Source organism: Juglans microcarpa x Juglans regia, chromosome 4S (assembly GCF_004785595.1).
Source record: "Juglans microcarpa x Juglans regia isolate MS1-56 chromosome 4S, Jm3101_v1.0, whole genome shotgun sequence".
NCBI lineage: Eukaryota > Viridiplantae > Streptophyta > Magnoliopsida > Fagales > Juglandaceae > Juglans > Juglans microcarpa x Juglans regia.
Genome location: NC_054601.1, coordinates 1,672,395 through 1,677,324, shown reverse-complemented (window position 1 = coordinate 1,677,324; position 4,930 = coordinate 1,672,395). Strand labels below are relative to the sequence as shown.

Here is a 4,930-nt window from a genome sequence, read left to right as displayed (position 1 = left end):
TATACTTGTCTATGTGGATGACTTAATTATCACTGGTGACAACAACAACATGATCGACTCCTTTGTTGAAATTCTTGCTCATCGGTTTTCAATAAAAGATCTTGGACAGCTATCTTATTTCTTGGGTGTGGAGGTAGTCCCAAATCAGCAAGGGTTGTTATTATCTCAAAGGCGTTATATCATGGATATTTTATCTAGAACTCATATGACAGATGCCAAACCAGTGCTCACTTCCATTCCCACGAGTCCACCTCTAACGTTAACGTCGGGATCCCCTCTATCGGATCCTACAAAGTACAGAACAGTGGTTGGCAGCCTTCAGTATCTCTTAATTACACGACCCGACCTTGCGTTTGCGGTTAACAAGCTCTCTCAATACATGCATAGCCCAACAACGGATCATTGGAGCTTTGTTAAACGTCTACTACGCTATCTATGTGGCACCATTAATGAAGGTCTACAAATACATCGTCAGTCACCATTAAATCTACATGCCTTTTCAGACCATCTTCATCGTCAGTCCACACTCAACCTACATGCGTATTCAGACGCAGATTGGGCAGGTGACAGAGATGATTTTTCATCCACCAGTGCCTATATCATTTATCTTGGTCGCAATCCCATCGCCTGGAGTTCAAAGAAGCAGAAAAAGGTTGCACGATCTTCCACAGAGGCTGAATACAGGTCTGTAGCTAATGCAGCTGCTGAGCTAAACTGGCTTTGTTATCTCCTAACTGACCTTGGTATTAAACTGCCCAGCTGTCCAGTCCTATACTGTGACAATGTAGGTGCTACCCAACTCTGCTCCAACCCAGTATTTCATTCCAGAATGAAACATGTAGCCATCGATTTTCACTTCATCAGGGATCAAGTGCAAAATGGTATACTTCGGGTAGCCCATGTCTCCTCAGCAGATCAACTTGCTGATGCACTCACCAAACCTCTTCCTCGTGCTCGCTTTCTTGAACTAAAATCCAAGATTGGACTTCTATCTCGAGCTCCATCTTGAGGGGGCATATCATGAGTCATAAGATAGCAACTGCTTGTAACAGCTTCTACACTTATCTTCCTTTTGAATTTAAGAACAATTGTACAGCTAGTAAACAAGTCCGATAGTTTCTCTAGTTTAGACTCATTCAAAATAGTTGTTCCTTTGAATTAGAAATTCAAACAAATGTTTGTTATCCTATATGTGTATTTAAACACTGCAAATGTAAATGAAAAAGATACTCATTTTCCATATTCTGATACTATCTTCCATTTAAGCGGCTTTGAATTTCATTTGGTACCGAGAGGAACTGCAAGGGGTGCTCAAGGGAAGGTAAGAAATGATGATAAGAGATAAATCTGTAAATCTGCCGGTATACAGTGACACCATTTTGATTTAAATGCTGTTTCAAACAATTGCAAAGTGTTAATCATGTAGAACTTACTAGTTTAAAACTTAAGCAGACTAAAGGTGAATAGTTTGATAAAATTTATTGGGAAAGATTTTCTTTTCCTCCCATATTCAGAACGTAAAATAAATGCTATTTGCAGTCTAGTTTGCTTACTCTTCTATTCATGTTCAAAACTTACATGTGCTTTGACTGCTAGTACTGCTTCATTGAACAAAAATTGAGCCATTTCTTAGGGTTCCTAACCTTTGATCAATTTGCCATAAGACCCTAAAGAAATGAAAACAAGACAAGATTTTAACATATTCGTCCTTTGTCATATTACTTTGTGGATCTTGGATCCCCACGTGTGAAAACTTTAGGAGATTTAGTTGATTGTATAATTGGCAGAACCATGACGTGGTGGCGTACGATCGAAGTGTGTAAAAACTATTTTTACACCACATCCTAAAAAAATACACCCATATAAGTTTTGTAGTAGGTTAAATAATTTCAAATCTCAGCATAATTACATATTATTACATTTAAGTAAGCACACCTTGCATCATATCTTCAGCTGAACAATTTCGCCCCTTTAATGCTTTTATTGTATATTATTTAAGTGTAATTTATATCTAGCTTTTAAAGTTTTTGTTCGGATCTTAAAATTAAATTAAAATAAATATAAACATATAAAATAAACTAGAAAGCATATTATATTCTAAAATATTGATGATTACTTTTAATAAGTTAGTAAATATATTAAAAAAAGATATACAGTCAATAATACAAGAAGTCATGATTTCTCATATAATATATTTAAATATTACAATCAATATTTCTTTTTCAATTATGCCATAGTCTTTTTCAAATCATATTTCTGTTTGGTTACTTTTGCCTCATTTTACTGAGATGGCTAGTGCAATATGCATCTCACTAATGAGGTTTTTTTTTGTTTTTCGATCTATTCATGAATGCATTATGCAGTGGACAGGAAAAGGGGGGTACATACGGATGAACTTTCACGGCAGCTAAAATTTCCTGTGGAGAAGATCATGTAATCAATCTCTCACCCCGTCTCTATATCTTGAACAATTTCACAAGTTTTTTCCCTGATGAGTGATGAATATGTTATTTCCTACTCTTCTATTCCAGGGAATCTATTAGGTCTCTTGAAGAGGAGGGTTTGATATACTCCACCATCGACGAGTTTCACTACAAGTCAACTCAATGTGGTTGATACACTTTGAGGATTGTTAGGGTTTGGTGTTAGGGCCATACATAATGAGTGTCCTTTGCTGTTTTATGTTTCTTATATTTGGTCTAAAGAGTGTGTAGATAGATATCTAGTTGGATGCGTTTTAATTGAGCAAAGACTTTTATATAATTGCAACCGAAAACTGTATTAATGCTATTTTCTTAAACTAATTTTGTAAATTGTTTGGGTTTTCTTCCAAGGATCATGCCTCTTTTGGTGATAGAGATGCTATAATTATTCGGGAGAACGATAGTTAAAAAATGAAAATTTTTATTTATTATTTTCTCAATATTCCGACATCAAACAAGTAAATAATGAGAAATAATTTATTTATTTATTTGATGTTACATTGAAAAATAATGGTAAAAATTGTGATAAATAACATTTACCCAAATTATTGATCCAAAAAATCTAAAGTCTAAGTCCTCATTTGGTAGTTAAACTCATTTGAGTTCAATTCAGTTCAGTCTAATTATAAACTAAGTCTAACATCTAAGCATATAACTCTCAACTTACTAAATTCAAAACCTCTTTATACGTGAGATTTATAGTTTTTTTCAATTCAATATTTTTTTACATGTGTAACTCACAACCTTTTTCAAATTTTCATAATTACATCTAAACTTATTTTAACATTCAAATACATATTAATTAATTTTAGGTGATCTTACAAAATTCACTCTACCATCTCAACTTACTATTATTATTCATAAAAAACTCAACAAAAAAAGGCAGAAGGAGCCAAACAACTCTAGGACTCCGGTTTTGAACCGCCGACATCTCTATAGAATTTCAAAAAAATTGTCGAGAGCTACTGTAGCAGTAAAAAAAATTGGCCCAACGCGTGTTCATTGTTCACATATAAAAGCCTTAAAATTCTAATTCTAAAACGGAGTCTCCACAGTACATGAATTAAAAAGGAGATCGAAGGCGATTTATTCCAGCCATTGTTTCTAGATTCAAATGATGGTTGGCAGCTTGGGGATGATATAGACATTTTGTTCTCCGACTAGCCAAAGTTGGTTTCACCTAAATTTTGAGTTTTTGCTTGCTAAATTCAACCTTTTTATCAGTCCATGTCTAAGATATCATCCCATCTGCTTAATTATCAGTCCATGTCTAAGATATCATCCCATCTGCTTAATTAACAGCGGACTCGCCCTAAATAATTATGTTTGGCATTTAAAGGTGCTAGATTTGCGCAACTTCTTGTAAATTATTTTATTGTTTTGATAAGATAGGATGGAAAAAGTGATTTGCAAGCCCGGCTCTCTCTCCATGTGAGTAAAGTGCCGCTTGGATAGTAAGTTAGGATGTGATGAATTAAGATAAAAGTTGAATAAATTATTATTAGAATATTATTTTTTAATATTATTATTGTTTTGAGATTTGAAAAAGTTGAATTGTTTATTATATTTTACGTAGAAATTTAAAAAAATTATAATGATAAGTGATATATTTTCACTATCTAAACGGGACCTCTCCCTATAGCCCCTTCTAGTAACCTTAGCCTTTTCACTTACCTAATCCATCCCTCTTCTTGATCTGAACATTACCTAAAAAATTAAAAATAGATCAAATTGTTAGTGAAATAGTTTAGACATAATTTGTTTTTGGCATCATTCACTTAAAACCGGGCAATGTGGTCGCATACACAGAACAGCTCAATTCGAGAGATTTTAAATAGAAGTCTCATACTACATACTTTCATCTAATTAATATGTAATTTATTAATTTTATCATCTTATCTTAATGCTTAAAATATTTGTCTAAGTGCCGTCCCATTCGAAAACTGCCCACGCACGAACTGGGCATTTCTATAAGAAAAGTTTTATTTATCATCTCTACGCATTATACATTATACATCTATTTTTATTACTTTTATTTTTTTTCTTATCAAATATATGCTATATGAATGATGAATAGAAAAATTTAATTAATTTAAAAAAATAAAAACCAAAACAGATTTTAAAAAATAAAAATAAAATAAGTGTGGTGTGTGGTGTATGGTGAGTATGATAATCTATAAATTACTCTAAAAGTTTTGTTGAATTACATTAAAGAAAAATTCTAGATATAAGCTTCACACCTTGCATACCTACTTAAAAATATAATATTTCATTTTTTTACCTATCTAATGAAAATAATTTCAGATATATTTATAAATAAAATAAGATAAAAAAATAAAATAACATATTTTTAAATGGATACGGAGGATGTAAAACTTGTGAGTAGTGAGGCTCTACGTTAAAGAGTAGTGATAAATACACAACACTTTTTATAATATTTTTTACAA

The 4,930-nt window shown here is 32.5% G+C and overlaps 1 long non-coding RNA gene across 1 annotated transcript; it reads left to right on the top strand.

Annotated features, from left to right (window-relative positions):
• The first annotated feature begins 2,243 nt into the window (after positions 1-2,243).
• LOC121263504 lies at positions 2,244-2,818 on the top strand. Its single transcript, XR_005940276.1, has 2 exons — positions 2,244-2,433; positions 2,532-2,818. It is a non-coding gene; the product is annotated as an uncharacterized LOC121263504 (long non-coding RNA).
• Positions 2,819-4,930: the final 2,112 nt, after the last annotated feature.